Genomic DNA, 24,056 nt, shown 5'->3' with positions numbered 1-24,056 from the left:
TGGAATGATAAAATGAATCTTTCAAATAGACACATCAAATGAAAAATTTTCAAGCAACCAACATCAATCATATACCAAGAAAGATAATAAGAACTCCTCTCAAACCAAGCATGCAAAGAGTCAATCGAAATAAAACAAGCAATGTTATCTATACTCGAAAAACTCAAGCCATCAAAAAACTCGAAACATCAACTAAGGAAAACTCAAACCAATCAAGCAAACAAATCAAGCTAACAAAGCTTTCTACCGAGGGAGAATACAGGCAAACAAGCCAAGAGACAAAGCTTATGAGGATAGAACACATTGGCAATGATTCGTGAGAAACCCTGATCTCAACCTATAGGAATCATCGCGAGTTCTTAGTTGACAATGGGCGCCACAAAGGGGTACGACGCAACTGTTTAAGAGAAAATCATGTTGATCGGTGTGACTGTCAAAAAATAAATAGCGTCGGTCAAGTATTTCAAGGAAAAAAATAAAAAATTTCAAAAAGAAAAACCATACCTTTCATTCTAAATTCAAGACTCTACACAGCAGACAGTGTAAAGCACAGAAAACCAAAAAGAAAGAGTGATACGAAAAAAGTCAACACAAATCATGAAATGCAAATAATCCAAAGAGAGGGATGGATCCCCAGTGGAGTTGCCAATTTGTGGAGTAAGTAAATATCCTCTATGGACAGTGGTAATTCCTCTAGCCCAAGAGTGGTTCTAGCCACAAACAGAACAACCTAATGTAAACTTCCTTAGACCAGAATCGAATAAGAGGGCCTACCTCTTAGAACGCTAATTCACTTGATGGTGATCTCCCTTCTTTCCTCAAACTTCGTTTCATTCTTTCCATTCAAATGCATGAAACAAGCACACAAGAGACAAAAACAAACATGATAGCATATAATCGCATTCAATCTACTTAAAAATTCGAGAAATCTTGAGCCATCAAATGTAGTATGACACTTAATGTAGGAAATAAAGCATTAGTTGTATTAATAAAACTCAAAGAGAAATACAACTTGAGCCTTGACGTTGCAGGTTCCCTTTGGCATGTCTCAGTTCCAGCACCACTAGAAGTATCTCATGATTCACCCTCAACACAATGGAATTTCAAGGTCTCTTTCTGTGTGCTTCAAACCAAACACAACAAGCTAATTCTCCCTTCACACACAAACTAGAAGGCTAAGGATCTTAATATGGTTCTCAAGATTTTCATATTATTTCAGCCCTTTCATTAGCTAGCTGAGGGTGTGAAATGGGGAATTTATATATATTTGATGGAGGGGAAATGGATTGTCTTATGGTAGGAAAGGCCTTATCCCTGATGGTTTGTTCCATTTTGATAGGGGAAAGGAGCCTAAATAGACTCTCTCAGCTCTATCTTGCTCAACCATTTACCAGACTTCCATTTGCGAAGCTTCTAGAGCTAGAAGCTTCGACTCCATTTTTAAAAACTTGCAAAAATAGGGTTGGCGCAAGTCATGAATGGCTCACTTGCACCGTTCGGTTCTAGTCCTGGTTTTAAACTCTGAAAATCGACTAGCACCAATCTTGAAAACTAAACTTGAAGGAAGATTCTTGGGAAATGATGAAGGAGGGAAATGTTTTGCAGATGAATAGGAATGTAGCGACACATTCTTCATGGTAGGGAAACATATGAGGGTCACTGTAGAGGTCCTCTAGGATTGAGGAATGGGGAGTATAGGGACAGTGACAAAATGTTGTGTAATAGGTACATTCATGGAAGGGAAAAGAGAGAGTGCACCTCTAGAAGGAAAATAATAGTACTATCCTAAAAGAGACAAAATAGATCATGGAAGGAATTGTTAGTTAACCTACAAATTAATTCACAAGATAAAATTGATCATAAAAGAAGGTAACAATGCACATTCAATGAGATGCATACCAAATCGAATGAAATGGTTCATTTTCATTAGTATGTGTTAACATAATTATACACTGCAAACAATGTAATAATAGTCTCACAAGCATTCATGAGATATGCATGAAAGTGCGTCATCTCTTAGAGATTCATATATTAAGCGAAAATCCCAATATACATGATGAAAATGCTACCACACTAGCCCAAATAGTGGAACATTATGTCACCACTTTCTCCTCGAAAGAAAAATATTCTCTCCTGTGTAAAAATAGAGAAGCCAAGGTGAAAAGTACAAAGTCTATTCTCTTGAGCTATATGAGTTTATTTATAACAAATGGGGTGACTCTTCACCTCCCATGTGATTGTTGACCTCCCTCATTACTCTTGAGCTCCTAATATAACCTTTTGAATTCCTAAGTGGCCTTTGAGCTTCTAATGACTCTAGCACCTTCTAGTGTCTCTTCATATTCCATGTTGGACCTTTGTGCTTCCACATATTTTACATTTTCTAATTTTTTGGAATTTGCATAATTATACTCCACAAGTGATGCACATGTGATTTTGTAATGGAACTTTTATAAGCCATGACATGGCAATGGTGACAAAAAACGTCATAGTGCATGAATGTCAATCTCTTCTCTCTATTATTATGACTTTGAATTCTTCATTATAAATATTTTCTTGCACTTCATCTTCACCCTTCAAAGTGTCTAGTTGACTGTTAGAATCCTCCAATTTAGCATGAGTTGCCATGTATTTTTCTTGGTCCAAGGTTCCTTCATTTCCTTCATGATGGTGCTTTCTTCTTCTCCTTCTTAATAAATTTCTTCTTGTAATCTCTCCTTGATAACCTCCCCTGACCATCACCTTGCCATGTCGAGATGATAATACAGAAAAATGAAATCCACTTATGACAAGAGGACATCAGTCCTAAAATTTCCTAATCTATATTATTTCTCATGCAACAAACTACTTGAGCCATGACATTGTGCAGGATTAAGGACAAGCCTCAAGGATTTCATAGTTTGCATAAACATGAGGGAACTATAAGCGTCTAGTCACTATAATGATGCAATTCACAGTTTCTCAGTGATAAGAAGGTAGGATTGCATAGTTGAGGGGGTTAGGGATGTAGTGAGGTAGGTGTGCTAACATTGATTGTGTAATGCAAATATCCGGGAGGACTAAGACATTTTTATTCATAGTTGATAAATTATAGGATTGAGATAGGACCTGACTAGTTACTAAGAATGCACAGTTCATAGTAGAGGCCTGACTAGACAAAGATTGCACAGTGAGCAAGTGCAAGAGGTAGGGACTAGGCACTAGGATTGTATAATTTACAGTTCTCAGAGGAAATGACTACATAGTTTGTACTTATAGGTGGAAAGGATGGTTGATTGGGCCTTGTGACTACACAATGCATATTTCAATGGAGATGGAAGATGAGTCTTTGGTGGGGAAAGTCGCAAAGACAATGACACTTCAGAAATTGACAAAGTGTGGGATCAATAAGGTAGAAAGATAATACTAGAACATATAACAATATATAAACATTATCGCATAGTCCTTAACAATAAACCACATGAAAATGAAACACTTAACTCCCAAAATCCACATGTATCCATTGAAACGACTAAAAATGATAGTTACCTCAAAGTGTGACACTTAAGATACAACGTTATGACACAAGTGTCACAATGCAAACAAAAGGTATGCAATATCATCATAATATGTCCAACGCATGTTCTAATACAAACTAGCATTGACTAATGCAAGAGAGTGTGTTGGATCTTCCTCTAGAGGGTGTGCCATAATGATCTTAGGTTATGCAAAAATAATTAAATTTGACACATGCAAACACAAAGAAACACAAGTGAAACATCTAAGAATGAAAGTAGGCAAAAGAAACACTTCTAAAAGAAAGAGTAAGTGAAAACAACACTAAAAAAAAATATAAATAAAGTGAAAGTGACACATGTAAAATCAAAAGAAAGCAAAAGAAACCCTTGTGAAAGTAAAAGAAAGAAAACATTACAGTTGTGAAAGTGAAAGTGACACTTACAAAAGCCAAAGCACACATAAGAGACAATTGAGAAACTAAAGCGGAAGATAGTACACCTACAATTGAGAGTGAGAGAATGACTAAGTTGAAGAATTACATTCTCACCATTGACTAGAATTTCTCACTAACTATCAACAAAGGTTGCACAAACACTATCTTTTTGAATTATGTAGTTACTTCCACCAAGGGTTGTACAGTCATTATCATTAGGAGTTGTGAAATTACTATGACTAGGCACTGCTCAGGTAATGTATCTAGGGACTAGGCATGCATTGTCTCCAAATATTATGCAATGCCTATCTTCAAGGATACACATTGACTACTAGGATTGCTAGGGAGGCTTGTGATTATCAATGCATTAAAATCTAAGTGAAAATGAAAGCATGCGAAAGTGACACTTATGAATGAAAAATTGTGCAAAAGTGATAGTTGTGAAACTGACCCAGATGATAGTACACTTGCAACTGAGAGTAATGGAATGGATAACCTAAAGGATTGCATTCTAACTATTAACTATAATTGTACATTGATTGTCAGCAAATGTTGTGCAATAAGTGTCTTTATGAATTTCTCAATCACTACCACCAAGGGTTGTGCAGTAATTATCATCAAGAGTTGCGTAGTTACTACCAATAGGCATTGTGTAGTCACTGTATCTAGCGAATTCAAATGCATTGTCTCCAAAGATTGCACAATTCATGTCTTCAGGGATATATATTGACTTCTAGATTTTGAGGAAGGGGTGTTCTTGTGAATGCATCAAAAGCTACACATGTGTAAGAAAGTGACTTCCACAGTTATAATCTCACAAGAAGACTTAAGGACATAGATAAATATATATTAATCACGAAGTTACCATGAACAACTTGCGATGATATATCATAAGATCACACAAAGGCTCCAAAATTCAAGATGTAGTCAAAATTTTGGAGGGTCTTTATCGCAGTGACAACACTTGGTGACACACTTGAAGAACTCCAACATATCTAGTTAGGTCTACCTTTGAGTAAAAACTCCTAGTATTTTAGGAAGTATTGATTCACCATGTGGAACACCTTAGCTTCCCCATTTATCCTTGTTATCATTATCATCCCTCCTATCCCCTTTCTTGGATAAACACATTTACAAGGCTCACCATATCAATATTGTTTCGATCTGGGAGAAGGGTAATATGTGGTCACAAGTTTAAAATGATTAGAGTTTTAATTTAATCTTCAGTGCTGGTCCACTGCTAGAAAGCCTATTCAGTATCCTGATGGATTCACTACAAGAACAAAACCATTGACTCACTACCATTGAGCCTGTTTAGTACCCTGACAAAGTTACATGCTTCACCTCCATGCACAGGAAGTATTTCTCTTCTTTCACCCTTTATTTTATTTCAATATGCTCATTGGTGTTTTATTGAAATTTATATCGCCTGAGTGGAAGAGGGATCTAGACTTATTGAGAGAAAGAGAGGTTATTCCGTCAAACAATATTATGTTCCTTTGAAATTAATATGCTCGCCTTTAATTTTCTCCTTTCCCTTCTCTACTCAATTGTATCTACGTGCATAAAAACAATTAAATTACCACATTGAGTTAAGGGATGAAAATCCTAAAATAGATACAGACATCATGGTTTTAAATATGGCTTTTCATTCGAATGAATCATATTTTCCATTCAGACATCATTGAGCTTAAAAGATATCAAAACCCGAACAAAGAAGAGGACGACACATTTGCCAATTGTTTTTCATCATCACAATTTCCCTTTCAAATATTCGCCACATTGCTTTTCAATCCAAACAAGAGCAATATTTAGGATTGGTCTTATTGAGAAAAAAATGATAGAAAAGACATAACAAAATAAGATAGACAAAAGAAAAATAACAGAACAAATGTAAGAACAACATGCAAGAAAAAAAGAAAGAAATAGAGCTAATGCAAAGACTAGATGAAGAGAAAAATTAAGGGTCAATGCAATGCAAAAAAAAAACTAAAATGAAACTAGGCCTACCCCTAACCTAACTAGCTAGAAGGACAAGAATAAGTGACATGAAAATTCTAATGTAGCCATTCAAGTTGTTCCTGATCTACAAGTACAAATATGTGGGCAATTAGAACTAGTATAAAAAAACATGAAGAAATAAATATATGTTTGTGAATATCTTACAAAAGAAATTGAAGGTCTTTCCTCTTTCCAGAAATATGTGCCATAACAACAAACCTTAACTAGATTGCGAACTTACCTTTTCGATTAGAACGATAATCATACAAACCTGTAAAGCTTCTTATGAATTTACCTTCATCCATATTCTCATTCTTAACAAACATTAAGGAAGATCGAAACTTATTATTTACAACAAAGTTTTATAATTAATATGTTTCTAGCCAATCATAGATACGATCATGTAATTCGAAGAAATCATTTTGAAAACCCTAAAATTCTTGACAAAATGAACTCTCAACTAATGCAATGGAATCAGGGGGAGGATATTGCAAAAGAAAGATAGCTTAATCTTTCGGAAATATTATCAAGATAGTGAGGGCCTAACATTTAACCATCAACAAAGCATAAAGTGCCTCAACTGCTTGACATGTATCTGAATAGTGAAATGATAAATCATAAAGATCAATGATTTCAACAAGATATATTGATGTAAAACAATTGTCATCATATATACTAGTGGGAAAATGATTATATCAATGACATCTGATAGACCCAGGGTTATGATCATATTGGTGACTTGACATACAAGATTATTTATTGTCAATCAGTTCCCTTTATGTGTATTTCCATACCATACCAGTAATATGAAATATTAGGGAATTAAAAACAATTGTTGCCCTTGTAAATATGGGAAACAAATTAGAATAACATGCTGACAAAAGGTTAGAAACATATGATAGATCAAATCCAATCTCCATATTAGCATGAGGGTTTTGATCCAACAAATTATTCAAGCATTGAATAATACTCAAAAGTATTGATTAAGATAGAACAAGAATTACTAGTTTCATGACATTCACAACAAATATTAGGATTTGATTATTCACGAAAGAATTTGACAGGGAGAAATATTTCGGCCAGTGATGACCGTTGTCTTGACAATCAGGATGTCATATTTCAAAGCTATGCATATCTATGAAAGGTATGTGTTCCAATCTTGTTAGGATATTCCGACACATAGGAAATAGCTAAGTATAACTTGGTCTAGTTTAGAGTTAGGTAAAGTATGTTTCTTTACTATGTACATTTTTAAATTACATCTGATGGTCATGATATGTTCTAGACATGAAGTGATCTGATGGTTCATTCTCTCCTCGATATTACCGACACTTGATCCGTTGCTTAACACTCGATTGGTCTATGATCTCTATTTAAAGAGCATGGAGGGTTATTTGTAGGGTGACCATTCATGAGAGAAGCTTATACAAATTTTCTTTCTTTTCTTAATAAATTGCCTGAAGTGGCTGCGTTGGCTCAGGTCGTGGATTGTTTCCCTCTTTGAGGGTTTTAACCACGTCAGGAATACTGGTGTATTGATATGTGATATTTTTTTGGGCAGTGTCTTTTGGTGTTCTATCTAAGGAACTTACCCTGTAAATTCTTACATGATATTAGAGCTATTTGAGGGCCGCATCCATTGGTGATCCAAATCTGAAGCTGGTACAAATGCATCCAATTGTCGTTTCCTAGATATATTGTCACTGTCTGCTTTCAGGCCAAGAGGACTACTCTAACGTGTTAGAAGCATCTTTTCCAATGAGGAACCCCTTTTGTTTCATACGAAAAGGTTTCCGGTAGCCCTAGCTACGTCATTTTTAAGATCTAGAGGTATATAGTCTTTATTTACAGTTTTAGTTATTCATCTCTCTATTTATTTCGGTTTATTTAGCTCTCTGTTTTTTATTACCGGATCTATACCTTTCATTTCTACGTATGCTCTTTGCCCTGAGATTCTATGCGATGTGGGAAGATCAGAAACAGAAAGGAATAATTTTTCTCATTTGTATGCTCTTTTCCACCGCGCCTTAGCGTGATCTCGGAAAATCAGAAACATTGAGAAAAATATATAGTTTCTGGCAAAATCTAACTTCAAGCCCTAATGTTTGGTTTTTTTCTGCATGTCCGTGTTGGGATGTGTGATTTTTTTTTGTAGGCAAAAATAGCTTTTTCAAGTAAGCACGCAGCCCAAGGCTTCAGTGACAAAAAGAAACCCTTCATCTTTTCCAAAAAATACTAACCTTTTAAACTAGCTCACTTGGTCCAAAGTTACTTTATGAGAATAGAGGTTTTGGGTTCAAGTATTTCCTTTTGTTGAGTTACTTTTTCAAAAATAACATGTAACTTATGTTTTAAAGTTACTTTATGTGAAAGTGTTCTCACCTATTATAAAAAGTGAGTCACTTATAATTCTAAAGTCTCTTTATCTTTTATTTAAGTTACAATTTAGTGAGTAGCTCATAAAGTGATCCAAATGGATCCTAGAAAACCCTCTAAGTCTTCAAAGCCTTCAAACACTCGAAACTATCGCATAATAAAAACCTTTAAAGAAGGCAGATAACACTATTGGGAGGCAAAAACAAAGAGAAATCATTGAAAAACAAAGTATCGGCGGTTTAAAGTAACTTCGAATTGGAGCCGTCGGATCTGCCTGATCAATGGTCCAGATCCGATCAGTGAATTTCAATTGGCGGTGGTAAAGCGAGGCTATCGATGGAGACCACAAGGAATACGCGACAACGATTAGCGGGGTCAATGAGGATCGTCGATCAAGCCGCAGATTGACGGCCCAAGTTGAATTGCGATATCGCAATCAGTGGTTACAAAGGAGTGGGGCAGATATACATATGGCTTGCGATAACCAGACCTGATAATCTTATAAACGAGATTTGATATAATTTCAAGTTCGGTAAAAGGACTTTTTTAATGTAAATCACAATTTTTGTTAAATAAACGAAATACAAAGGATAAAGCGACGATGCGATATTACGAACCTAAAAGGGTTTATTAATGTTGTTATATATGATTTCAAGTCTCATAAAGCCATTTTACGAGGTTTTTTAATGTATTTATATTACAAAGGGAAATCACGATATGAGTGTGATTTCAGGAGGACCAAAGGCGATGAATGGTTTGGGCCGGGCTCCTCCCGAACCCATACAATGGCTGCCACGTGTCCAGGTTGAGGAGAGAGAAAACCACCCTCATTGGGCTGTTAAACACCGTATGAAAGGGCCGCCTGGAATGAACCATAGCCGTTGGATATAGATCTCCCAAATCAACGGCGGAGATGCGATGTTGACATACAGACGGACCTGATAGGAGTTATAAGGCGGAACTTATAATATTTCAAATCCGATGAGCATTGATTTGGTGGATTTTACCGTGTTTTGTAGTGTTTCTCTGTGTAAATAGAAAATGACCAATTTTGGGATTTCAAAGGCCTAACGACCCATTCTGTTACAAAACAGGTGGCCACCATCCCTAGAAGCATTTAGAAATGATTTCTAATTCTCAGAAAGGGATCTGAATGGACAGAGGTCTGGAAGCCAGAGAGCCCGAGAAGGTGTTGTGGCCACCAACAACCCCCCTCCTTATTTAGTATTAGCAATAACACTAGATAAGTGGGGACCCTTAGTGAAAAATTCAAAAAATTCAATTAAAACTCATGTATTACACTCCTTAAGAAAATATCGCATCGCGCGAAGAAGATAGGACATTTCCTTGTGAGTAAATTGTGAAAATGCGACGCGAAATCCATCGCATCGCATGCATTAAGAAACTCTCATAAACGAAAACTTTAAGAAATCGCTGACGGCTGATATGTGACATCGCATATCACAACATCGCAAAAACAACACATAACTATTTAACAAATTGTAACGAATTGCGATCTTGCGACAATGCGATAATGCGATCGGCGATCTTGCGATCGCGCGAAACAGCAGCATGCAATCCTGGAATCAGCGTGATCGGCTAACCCTGCGATAACACATATTGAGAAAATGTTATAACACGATGATGCGATGCTGCGATGTGAATCGCAGAAATCGTCCATCGCAGATTTTCCTCGGCTCAACATTCAAGAAAAATTGAATACGCGCGTTAATGAAAATTAATGAATGTACGCCAAGTGTTAATGAAAGACAGTTTTGTGTTTTCGAAGAGTTAGTTCACGTCAGGTGGCATGTTTTTGTACATCCGTAGAGCTCTTAGCTTTCTTGTCAATTTTTATTATCATTGCGCTCTCCTTATGTGTGAACTGCAGGAAGAAAAAAAATAGAAACAACATGAAGCAATGTGCAGGGAGCGATTAAGGAAAAAGGTAAAGCTCCAAAGCTCGGAAGCAGAGAAGAAATGCCCTCATGAACGGATACCGCATGCAACAGAGCCGCGAATTCTAGAGCGTTGCTGAGCTATCCATTGCAGATTTATCAGTAAGAGCCATGGTTTAATGAATCGTTGAACAGTGTTGATATCAACAAGCGATTTAACACTCAAGGGTAGAAGTTCAAAAAAGCAATATTTTTGCAAAATTTTAAAGCTTATACCCGATGAAGGAAAGGCGCTAAAGGCGAAAAACGCACCAAAAAGGCCCAGATCAAAGAACGGAGGCAATTTTTGATGCGCGATTAGCGCTAATAGCGCATTGCTGAGAAAATTGCTCAAAAAGCAAAGTCCCTAACAGCTTAGTCACTTGTAAGCTCGGAAACACCAGAAAGCAAAGGTAGAGGCAATTTGAAGGTTAACCAAGTAAAATTTGGGTTATTACTGAGCATACACAGTAAATCCACATAGCCAGAGATGATTCTCAAGTATATCTGCTATTTTGCTGGAAAAAATGGTGCCAGCACTTGCCATTTCTGTTGGTTTAGCTCAACCAAAAGCGGAAGACAGTCAGCCGACTCTACCCAGGCAAATACTGAATGCTCGCAATATTAAGGAGCAAATGGAGAAATAGTTAGATATTAGATTTAATTTTTAGAAATAATTTTGCTTAGAAAAAGGGCGGTCATTTAAACCGTATCCTGAATATGTGTAATTAAGTTATTTAGTTAGTAGTAGTTAAACCCTTCTCATGCATTTAGAGAAGGGTCCAGAAATTTATCAAAAACGTGTCCTCAGAACATGCACTTTTGCACCCTCCGAGGAGGTTTTGGTGATTGAATGGATCAAGATTTTTTGATGTTTGCATTTGATATCTGCTACTGATGTTGCACTTCTGTACTCTTAGTAGATGTTAGAGCAAGGAGAAATAAATCATTATTGCTTGAAGCTTATGAGTAGGACCAGTCATAAATGGTACTTTTATCTCTTGACCATTTCTGCTTATATGTTAAATTGATATACAGTTTTCAGTTGTTTATATGTTATTGCATGAATGCTTGAGTTACCATTTGGCACTTTTGTACGGTGGAGCTATTTATTTATGTTTAATGTATGAATAGCTTATTATGCGATATGCTGTTCACAACTGTTTTGCCTAATGTTTTATGCGAAATAGTTCATCTTAATTGATTTCCTTTCTTATAATCGTTGAATGATCTTTATTACCAATTGTTATATGAAATCTCTTTAGATCGCATAAAAGAAGAGTTACATCTCGGGTTAGCATAGATTAGATGTGCTGTTTTTATTAGATTATCATAGCATAGAATTAGATTAAAGTTTGAATTAGAATAGCTTAGATAGTTACTGTTAGATTAGCAGCATCCAATTCTACACACACACACCCATAGATTGGTAAACCAGTCCCATTATCCCCAGTCGGACTCACTATACCAAACGGATAAGGAGCTGCCAACCAAGGTCCGGACTCGGCGGGTATCCCCCTTGTTGTCGACCCGATTTTTGGGGCTTCAACATATTTGGCGCTAGAAGGAGGGCCTGAACTATGAATGGAAAGTAAATCCAAATCTAAATACCATTCTGAGAGTAAATCTCCCTCATCATCTCCCCCACCTTCCCCATTACATTTAAATCCAGAGTCAAAAGTCGCTCGGGTATCAACCGCTGCTACACACCCTGATATTTCAGACCAATCTACCATTGAACCTCCTAAAGTTTAATCCTTGATTCACAAACTTTAGAGATTTTCCATCTCTCCTCAGAGGTCTGATAAATCTCAAGGCAGCGTGACTTCACAGTACAACCCTGCTCATACCCTGACCAGAGTAAAGAGTGAAAAGTTTGGCATTAAGCCAACTGAATTACCTCTTCCCACCAGGAAAAGAGCAAGGAAATCACCGCAAGAGTCTGACAGTGAGACTCTTTCGTCCGCATCATCCATCTCAACTACTTCACCGTGAAGTCAACCATCCACACCTCCACTCCAGATCATCGTTCATCCATCCACTGGAACTCCCACAACCCCTATTCAATCATCTACGATCATAGTATCCTCATCCTCCCAGCCACAGGCATCATCTTTTGCACTTTCCTTTGTCAACAGTTCAACGATGGCCCAGACTCCATGGAACAATCCTGGGGCAGTCTTAATGCCTACACCCTTGAGTCAAATATTGGCCCATCCTGAGAAATGGCTGCCCAAATTCAATCCCGAGGCAGGTATGCTAGCAGAAGAGCACATAAATAACTTCATGCTTTCCTTTAATCTCAATGGGGTTGCTAATGAAGATGTTGTTGTTCGGCTTTTTCCCTATACACTACAAGGGACAGCTGGGTCATGGTACTTTTCATTACCCTCCGGATCCATTACAAGTTGGGATATCTTCCAGGACCAATTCCTAACCAAGTTTGGTGATGACAGATCAACAGAAATGTTAATCAATGACCTATCCAATCTTAAAGCCGAAGCTAGAGAGCTTATTAAGGATTTCAATTTACGGTTCAACAAAATTCCTACTGCTTCTCAGCCCAACAAAGAAGTATGATGTGAATGGCATATTACCGCTCTGCCATCGAACATAGCCATCTTCGTGGACAGGGCAAATAAAAAAACCTTAGCTGAAAACATGAAAGAGGCGATAGCAGTAGAAAAACGAATAATAGCCCTAGAAAAGAGATCCGCGATAGAGGAACGTAAGTCCAAAAAAGTTACCTTCAAGGAAGACTCCAAGAAGAAATAGCCAAAAGATCCTTTTGATTTAGAAGGATTGCAGAAAGTTCTAAAGACCATGTCCAATGAGATGGTCAACATAAAAAAACAAGTAGCGGAAACTTCTTCGAAAAAGCCCTACAGAGCTTTTAAAAGAGGTCCTTCAACGGATGCAAAGCCACCCAATGCCATTTCAAATGCTGAATCCGAGGAAGAGGAAGAGGAAATTGCCACTGAAGGGTAGACCAATGACAAAGAAGTTGTGGAATTACAAGGAATGTGGGACTTCATCCTCCCACAAGAGGAAGATCAAGAAGTATTTCCAGTTAGCACACGAAGTAAAAATCAACTTGATCCTCCCCAGACTACCCCTAAACAGAAGAGCGCAAACTCTGCAACAAAAGATAAAGTCGCAATAAAGAAAAGACATCCAAAGCGACTCAAACTAGCCCAGTCCAAGCAGATGAAACCACTCCATCGAAAACACTGATAGTGTCGGATTAAATGGAGTACAATATTATTGATGACATGAAAAATGCTAGGGCTAATATCACCCTTTACGAACTGAGCAAATTGAAACATCAACAGAAGATAATGATGAAAGAATTACATGCCGTGCCAGTTGCACCTTTGCCTGCCGTTGTACTTTCTCAAGCTTCCCACAACATGGGAAGACCTCCAACGAACGCGATCAGTAAGATTGATCCAAATGACATCGCCTTGATTGGAGAAAGATCAAGATCTCACACTCCCCCGTTTCTCCTTACTTATGAAATCTTCAATAAAAATGTGCACAATTGTTTAGTAGATTTCGGTGCTTCACCAAATATTTTACCCAAATCTATATGTGCCAAATTAAATGTTCAACCACAGAAATCCACAGTGCGCATAGTTCAGCTCGATCGATCTCAAGTCGAAGTGATCGGCGAACTAAATCAAGTAACCATAAGATTGTCATCCAACCCGAAAGTATGTCAGGTTATTGATATTCTAGTTGCTGACATCCCAGAATTTTATGGCTTAATTCTTAGTAGGGATTGGTCAGAGAAACTCCATGGGTACTTCGCAACTGATTGGTCGCACATGTGGCTGCCCTACAACAGTAAACCGAATCAAATAAAAGTTGAACGAGAGCTACACCAGAAGTACATAGTAACGGAGTTAGAGGGAGAAAATGAATCGGTAGCGTATAACAGCAGTATCATTGGAAATTACTCGATAGATTCCTTCCTCGGCAATTTCAATGCTCATGCGTCACCTTATTTAGAAAATTCTATTTTGTCCCAAGTTGAGAATTTTTCTCGAACTAATAGTTTGAAATTTATTAATTTTTTAGATAAACCTGTAAATACATCTTTGTTTTGGAAATTATTTTTTGATGGTTCTAGATCTAATGAAGGAGCAGGAGCAGGATGCGTTTTGATTAGTCCAGAAGGAGAAAAGATCATGCTCACATGCAGACTCGAATTTGATTGCACAAACAATACAACAGAATACGAGGCTTTGGTTCAAGGCTTGTACAAGGTAATCGGGTTAGATGTCAAGTATCTTCAAGTCTTTGGAGACTCTGAGATTGTGGTTAAGCAGGTACGTAACACTATACATTACTTATTAGGTCACTTAAAACGCTATCAATCTTTAGTACAAGATCTGACTGAGCATTTCATAGCATTTAATATTTCTTCAATCCCCAGACTCGAAAACACAAGTGTAGACCTTTTGGCTAACGTAGCTTCTAAGCTTATTCCCTCCGAAGATTTTAGTCCAGATAGATTTTCAATAGAATTAATCTTTAGACCGTCCATTCCTAACAACATCACAAATTGGAGAGTATTCAATGATGATCCTGATATCGTAAATTTCCTTACATCTGAAGGATCCTACTCCAATCAAATAATTGACGAAGACCAGCACAATCGACAATTGCAACAAAATAGCACTAATAATGCTATACCAAAGTCGGTGGTTAAGTTAGAAGACTTATACGATTTGAAAGATCAGTTTAATAGGTCTACCAATTCAAAACTCTACAGTTCAACTTTGAAATACAAATTAGTAAACCTAGGGACTGATGCTAAACCACAAAACATTAATCTAGGCCTCGGCCTAGCCCCTGAAGAGAAACTAGCGTATATTCGTCTTTTGAGACAATATAAAAATGTTTTTTCCTGGAATTATGATGAGCTGAAAACATACGACACTTCTATCATCCAACATACTATTCCTATGATTGATAACGAAAAACCTGTCCAACAAAAACTGAGAAAAATCCACCCCAATTTAGAAAATCAGATAAAGACCGAGCTCAACAAGTTACTGAAAGCCAGGATAATCTTCCCCGTCAGACATTCCAAATGGGTCTCCAATATGGTACCTGTTAGAAAGAAAAACAGAGACATTAGGATTTGCATTGACTTTTGGAATCTTAACAAAGCCTGTCAAAAAGGAAACTTTCCTCTTCCACCTATGGAGCAAATATTGCAGGCGGTGGCAGGTTCAGAACTAATGTCTTTCTTGGATGGATTTCAGGGTACAATCAAGTGTTGGTACATCCTGATGATCAGTTGAAAACCACATTCAGAACTAAATGGGGCACATATGCATATCGGAAGATGCCATTTGGTTTAATTAATGCTGGTGCTACATTTCAGAGAGCCATGGACATCGCATTCAAAGGTTTAGTCAATAAATCTGTAGTAATTTATTTGGATGATATAACAGTGTACTACAAGAAGTGAAGCGACCACCTCAAAGACCTGAAACAAATCTTTCAACGATGTCTAGGGTATGGAATTTCACTTAACCCAAAGAAATCTTTTTTCGCATTAAGTGAAGGGAAACTTCTAGGATTCATAGTGTCAAAGTCCGGCATTCACATTGATCCCGACAGAATCAAAGAAATTTTTGAAATATCCCTACCTCATAATAAAAAAGCCATGAAATCTTTCATTGGTCAAATCAATTTTGTAAAGAGATTCGTTCCATATTTTTCGCGAATCGTGTCTCCTTTGCAGACCATGATTAAAAATAATTCAAATTTTAAATGGGGTCAAGATGAACATGAAGCATTCAACTTCATTAAGCAAGCTATTATTAATGCTCCATCTTTAGCAACCCCGAATTTTTCAGAATATTTTATTTTATACACATTTGCCTCAGATAAGTCATATGCCGCGATACTAACTCAAGCGAATCAAGAAAAAGCGGAATCTCCAATTACGTTTTTTAGTTCAAATTTACAAGGTGCTGAACTCAATTATTCTGACGTGGAAAAGAAGGCTTATGTTGTTTTCAAAGCGGTCAAATACTTTAGACCTTTCTTACTTAAAACCCATACTAAGATCATAGTACCGTTTCCAGCGGTAAGGAATCTTCTAGTGCAGAAGGATGTGGGTGAGAAAAGGGCCAATTGGGTTACTTCCTTATAGGAATACGACCTTGAGATAAAACCAACAAACATCGTAAGAGGTCAAGGCTTCTGCAAAATGCTGGCCGGAGCATCGCAAATTTCTGAAACTCCATCTGAAGAGGTACAAATGGGTGAGGTAAGCCTAAACAAAGCAGAATCATTATATGCTGATATCATTTATTATCTTACGAACGGGTATGCTCCTTCACACCTTGATCATACTAAAAAAAGAGCTCTAAGATTGAAAGCTAAACAATATCAGCTCATAAATGATATTCTTTTCAGAAAAAATTATTATTCTATTCTTCTTAGGTGTCTTGAGAAAACTGAAGCTGAAAAAGTTTTGCAGGAACTCCATGATGGGCTAGCAGGCGGACACTATGCTGGAGATGCTACTGCCCATAAAATCTTACGCGCAGGATATTACTGGCCCACGCTATTCAAAGACTCGCACAGTTACGTGAGAAGATGTCAAGTCTGCTTTCTACTGCTGGGAGACAAAAGAAGCTGTCCCTACCACTACAGCCGGTAAACATCGAGCAACCTTTCAGTCAGTGGGGCTTGGACATAATAGGTGAGATCGTTCCTCACTCTTCTAAGCAGCATAGATACATCCTCACGGCAACATATTATTTCACAAAATGGGTAGAAGCAGTTCCGCTCAAGACAGCTAATTCTGAAAATATTATTGAATTCATAGATCAATTTATAATCACTAGGTTTGGATTCCCATCTGCTTTAATGTTTGACAATGCATCATACTTTTCTGGAAATGTAATGACTGATTTTGGACTTAAAAGAGGATTCAAACTTAAATATTCAGCCAATTACTATCCGCAAGGTAATGGGTTAGTTGAGTCAAGAAATAAAAACCTAATTAGGATTATTAAAAGAACAGTTGACCAGAATCAAAAGAATTGGCACAAAGCTTTGGTATATGCTTTATGGGCAGATAGGATAACGCAAAAAGCTTCAATCAGCACTTCTCTCTTTAATTTAGTTTACGGGAAAGAAGTGGTTCTTCCAACTCACTTAGCCATTCCCTCTTTGTCTTTAGTACAATACATTGATGAAGTACCAACTTCCTCCTTACAGCTGAGACAAATGGAAATAATTAAATTAGAAGAATAGCGAGAACAAGCTAAGAAAACGCATGCTCATCATCAAGCACTTGTAAAGTCCTCTTTTGATTCAAACATAATGACCAGAAAAGATTTTCAGATGGGAGACTTAGTTTTAAAGTGGGATAAGGCTCATGAAGAAAAGGGCAAACACACAAAATTTCAAAGGATGTGGCTTGGTCCTTTTCAGATTGTTGAAGTCATAGGTCCATCAACATTTGTGTTATAGGATTTAGCAGGTAGAAGGGATCCTTTGCCTGTTAATGGACAAATTCTCAAGAAATATTTTCCATAGAAGATTATTCTTCTATTTTTTGTAGAATAGTTTTTCTTTTCATAATAAAATAGTTGTGAGTGGTTACATTAGGTATTTACGAAAAAGACACCAATTCTCTTTCAGATTTTGAGCTTTTCGCTTGTATAAATAGCAAATATTTTTGGAAAATTGGTCTTTATTATTGACAGATACAGTTAAAAACTTTAGCGTAGATATGATACGATTTTCAACTTCAAGGAATTTGATGAAAGCAACCTTTAGTGAAGAAATTGTTCTATATCAGCATAACGAAAGGTATCAATAACAAAATGAAAATTCTTTGTAGAACAACTATTTCCAAAAACTCTATTATTGTCGTCTAGGGCCATCTTAAGGAAACAATGACTTCCTCCTTGCTAAGGAAAATCGCAGCTTTCAGAGGGATAATCCAAGGATACACTATATCTTGAAGAATAAGAGGTCTCATCACGAGCCGGCTTATCATGATCACAGATATCATAACTTGCTGAATTTGCCAATACTGTCTACCACAACAGGCAATGACTCAAGATTGTTGCAATCCAAAGACAAGGGGTCTCATCAAAAGCCAGCTTGTTCAGCAAAGCTATGAATCAAGTGAGCGATTGTGTCATAATTTGGCTACCAAACTAAGACATTGTTATTTAAGAATAAAAAAGAAAATCAAAACAATAAGTGTAAATATGGATTTTTCTTTGAAAGTTGTGGGTCACCTTAAGTAGGATACAGGATCATTGCTGGGTAACAGGTAACCCTGTCGAGGCTATAAACACCTACTGGCAGCAGAGGCTCTACCTACGACAAATGAGCATATTTAAAACTGGTTTACAGAGGAGACTTTAATTTATCTTTACAAGACCAAGTAATGACTGATGTAAATACAAGGACTAGCCTAAGGAAGCAAATAATTAGAAAGAAAAGAGGTTGAAAAAAAATATCATTGACAGTTTAAAAGCATAATGTACTCTATCTGTCCATAACAAAGTTTAATTTTCTGAAAAAAAAATTGTTTTGGAAGTTTGAAAAATTCAATAGGAGAACAGAGATAATTGGTTCTTCCAAGTGAATCGCCAATTGTTGTGGCCACCAACAACCCCCCTCCTTATTTAGTATTAGCAATAACACTAGATAAGTGGGGACCCTTAGTGAAAAATTCAAAAAATTCAATTAAAACTCATGTATTATACTCCTTAAGAAAATATCACATCGCGCGAAGAAGATAGGACATTTCCTTGTGAGTAGAATGATAAATTGCGAAAATGCGATGCAAAATCCATCGCATTGCATGCATTAAGAAACTCTCATAAACGAAAACTTTAAGAAATTGCTGATGGCCAATATGCGACATCGCATATCGCAACATCGTAAAAACAACACATAACTATTGAACAAATTGTAACGAATTGCGATCTTGCGACCATGCGATAATGCGATCGACGATCTTGCGACAATGCGATAATGCGATTGGCGATCTTGCGATCGCGTGAAACATCAACTTGCGATCCTGCAATCGGCGTGATCAGCTAACCCTGCGATAACACATATTGAGAAAATGTGATAACGTGATGATGCGATGCTGCGATGCAAATCGCAGAAATCATCCATCGCAGATTTTCCCCGGCTCAACATTCAAGAAAAATTGAATACGCGCGTTAATGAAAATTAATGAATGTACGCCAAGTGTTAATGAAAGACAGTTTTGTGTTTTCGAAGAGTTAGTTCACGTCAGGTGGCATGTTTTTGTACATCCGTAGAGCTCAGAGCTTTCTTGTCAATTTTTATTATCATTATGCTCTCCTTATGTGTGAACTGCAGGAAGAAAAAAAAATAGAAACAATATGAAGCAATGTGCAGGGAGAGATTAAGGAAAAAGGTAAAGCTCCAAAGCTCGGAATCAGAGAAGAAATGCCCTCATGAACGGATACTGCATGCAACAGAGCCGCGAATTCCAGAGCGTTGCTGAGCTATCCATTGCATATTTATTAGTCAGAGCCATGGTTCAATGAATGGTTGAACAGTGCTGATATCAACAGGCGATTTAACACTCAAGGGTAGAAGTTCACAAAAGCAGTATTTTTGCAAAATTTTAAAGCTTATACCCGATGAAGGAAAGGCGCTAAAGGCGAAAAACGCACCAGAAAGGCCCGGATCAAAGAATGGAGGCAGTTTTCGATGCGCGATTAGTGCTAATCACGCATCGCTGGGAAAATTGCTCAAAACGCAAAGTTCCTAACAGTTTAGTCACTCATAAGCCCGGAAACACCAGAAAGCAAAGGCAGAGGCAATTTGAGGGTTAACCAAGTGAAATTTGGGTTATTACTGAGCATACATAGTAAATCCACATAGCCAGAGATGATTCTCAAGTATATCTGCTATTTTGCTAGAAAAAATGGTGCCAGCACTTGCCATTTCTGTTGGTTTAGCTCAACAAAAAGTGAAAGATAGTCAGCCGACTCTACCCAGGCAAATACTGAATGCTCGCAATATTAAGGAGCAAATGTAGAAATAGTTAGCTATTAGATTTAATTTTTAGAAATAATTTTGCTTAGAAAAAGGGTGGTCATTTAAACCGTATCCTGAATATGTGTAATTAAGTTATTTAGTTACTAGTATTTAAACCCTTCTCATGCATTTAGAGAAGGGTCCAGAAATTTATCAAAAACTTGTCCTCAGAATATGCACTTTTGCACCCTCCGAGGAGGTTTTGGTGAATGAATGGATCAAGATTTGTTGATGTTTGCATTTGATATCTGCTACTGATGTTGCACTTCTGTACTCTTAGTAGATGTTAGAGCAAGGAGAAATAAATCATTATTGCTTGAAGCTTATGAGTAGGACCAGTCATAAATGGTACTTTTATCTCTTGACCATTTCTGCTTATATGTTAAATTGATATACATTTTTCAGTTGTTTATATGTTATTGCATGAATGCTTGAGTTACCATTTGGCACTTTTGTACGGTGGAGCTATTTATTTATGTTTAATGTATGAATAGCTTATTATGCGATATGTTGTTCACAACTGTTTTGCCTAACTTTTTATGCGAAATAGTTCATCTTAATTGATTTCCTTTCTTATAATCGTTGAATGATCTTTATTACCAGTTGTTATATGAAATCTCTTTAGATCACGTAAAAGAAGAGTTACATCCGAGGTTAGCATAGATTAGATGTGCTGTTTTTATTAGATTATCATAGCATAGAATTAGATTAAAGTTTGAATTAGAATAGCTCAGATAGTTACTGTTAGATCAGCAACATCCAATTCTACACACACACACCCATAGATTGGGAAACTGGTCCCATTATCCCCAGTCGGACCCGCTATACCAAACGGATAAGGAGCTGCCAACCAAGGTCCGGACCGGGCGGGTATCCCCCTTATTGTCGACCCGATTTTCGGGGCTTCAACAGAAGGTGAAATGAATAGACAATGTTGATTGGCTTTAAAGCCACAGACAAAGAGAAAACAGAGACAAGCAGTGTTGAGATAGAGTAACAGAGACAGAGAGTCAGTGAGGAGAGTCTGTGTACTCAAAAGAAACTTGGGGGATCCAAGTAAAGCCTTATTTTTTTGTATTTGTTGTGTGATGCTCAAATTTAGCTCACCGTTGTAAAACTTTTGTTTTGAAGACATAATAGAGAGGTCACCACTAAAGGCTGGACCAGGAGATGTTGCCCAAGGGTGTTGGATGAACTCCTTATTAAATTTGTTGTGTTTAAGTGTGTTGTCTATTATGTTTCTTTTACTACTTCATTGTCTATGTATTTCGTAATCTTATCGATCCATTGCATAAAATAACATAGGAAAATCCATGCACATGAGTCTATAATACCTTAATAATTGTCTAAGATCATATATCAGATCAAGTGGTATCAGAGCTTTAGGTTTTCTAAGGTTAGACAAGCTTATGATGGATTGTTGAATGCTAACTAGGTCAAAGCTCAAACTAGGAGAAGGAGATGTGGTTGAGACTAACCCACAAATAGGAAGAGTCTATCCTAGGAGGAAAATGGTAGAAGAAATTCCCTTGGAATAAGACTCTCAGTTCATGGACAATTTCATGACCATGAGAGCCATGGTAGAAGAGATGTATAGAGAATTTAAGAAAGGCTAAGTTGAAGATACTTCAACCTCTAAACAAGACATAGGAACAAAGGAACCTCTTCTAGATGGCCATTCAGAAGGAAAAGGGAAAGGGAAATAGCCTCCTCTATCAACAACTCCTTCTAGCCCTTTGATTAAATTAGATGTGAAATTTGATTTGCCAATATATGATGGAGAATTAAATGCAGAAAAGCTAGATAACTGGATTAGATAGATTGATGTATATTGTAGGGTGTAGAACATAGATTTAGAAAGGAGAAAGATTCACCTGGACAGCCTTCGCTTTGGAGGAACTACCCTAGTGTGGTGGGAAGGCAGGACACAAGCTGATTTGAAGAAGCATGGTAAAATTCTTTCTACCTGGAGTGAATTTGTTTCTTCCATTAAAAAACAATTCTATCCACTAGCTTATATGTAGCAAGCAACGATGAGTTGGCAAACTCTTCGCCACCTAAAGGGGAAAAGTGTACAAAGTTATACCCAGGAATTTAGAAAAAGAGCTTTAATTCTAGGCATTTCTCTAGACTCACCTGAAACTTTGTTGAAGTATATAGGTGGTCTACACAGCTATTTGAGGCACACCATTCTTATGTTTAACCCCACAAGCATAGATGAGGTATCCATTCAGGCTACACATCTAGAGGCTAGAGGTAAGAATGCGAACCCAGAGGTTGGAGGATCATCAAAACCCACTGCAAGCAAGAACAAGGAAGAGAGGAAGACAAGTACTGTACAGAAAGACAAACCTTCATGCACTCACTACAAGAAGGTTGGACATGATGATGAACATTGTTGGTCTTTGCATCCAAAGCTGAAACCCAAGAAGTGCAATGGCAAGAAGAAGAAGACTGTTGCTGCTATTCAGAAAGATTTGGGGTCAGACTCAGGTGATGAAACAACAATCACAACCACAGGTATAAAAGGTAAAAATTTTGAAGCATCTATTAGTAATTTTGTACAATATATTGATAATGAAGAAACTGAGAGGAAAAAGCATGAGCTTTTTTCATATTAGAGTTATTTCCAAGCATCAAAAGATTGATACTTTATTTGATAGTGGTTCACAAGTAAACTTGATTTCTGAAGCAACTATAAAGAAGTTGGGACTACTAACCACACCTCACAAGAAGCCATATCCATTAGGATGGGTATGTGATAAAGCAAAACTACAAGTGACTACACAATGTAAACTTAGGTTTTCTTTTGGGTCAACTTTTGTAGATGAGGTTGAGTTAGATATAGTTCCCCTGGATATATGTGGTATTTTTTTAGGAAGTCCTTACTTGTATGATAGCCATTTTCTATAGAACTGAAAATAAATATCAACTCACAAAAGATGGAATAGAATATATTGTAATAGCCCATCAGCTCGAAAATAACCACATTCTCATAAACTCAGGGTAGATGAAAAGAATTGTAAATTCATGCAAGCAATTTTTACTAATGGTTGTAAAGGAAAAGACCTCTGATAAAACCAATGTATTTGAAGGCTATGGTGCTAAACAGAAGGCTGATTTAGAAAAAATTGTTTTAGAATATGATATTGTATTTCAAGAACCTAAAGGTCTACCACCCAAAAGGGAAATTGTACATGATATTCATTTGTAGCAAGATGCTCCATCGCCTAACATCGGAATGTACAGGTTATCCACTTTAGAGAATGCAGATATCAAGAAGTAGGTACAAGAGCTACTCGACAAAGAGTTCATAAGGCCAAGCACATCACCATGCGGATCCCCAATTGTCTTGGTGAGAAAGAAAGATGGTTCGTGGAGGATGTGCATTGACAACAGAGCACTGAATAAAATAACGATCAATAATCATTATCCTCTTCCTCACATAGATGATCTATTAGATCAACTAAAATAAGTCGTTTACTTTTCCAAGTTAGACTTGTTTAGTGGCTACCATCAGGTCAGAGTTGTAGAACAAGATGCATGGAAGACTACTTTCAAAACAATGCAAGGGCTGTATGAATGGATGGTTATGCCTTTTGGCTTAAATAATGCTCCTACCACTTTCATGAGAGTAATGAATGATGTGCTCAGGAATTTTATTGATGATTTTGTAATTGTATATTTAGATGACATTCTTGTTTTCAGTAAGACATGGGAAGAACATTTGAAGCATGTAA

Source organism: Pinus tabuliformis, chromosome Q (genome assembly GCF_031772625.1).
Source record: "Pinus tabuliformis cultivar Carrire ecotype Pingquan chromosome Q, CPIR1, whole genome shotgun sequence".
NCBI lineage: Eukaryota > Viridiplantae > Streptophyta > Pinopsida > Pinales > Pinaceae > Pinus > Pinus tabuliformis.
Note: the sequence above shows the minus strand (reverse complement) of the source record.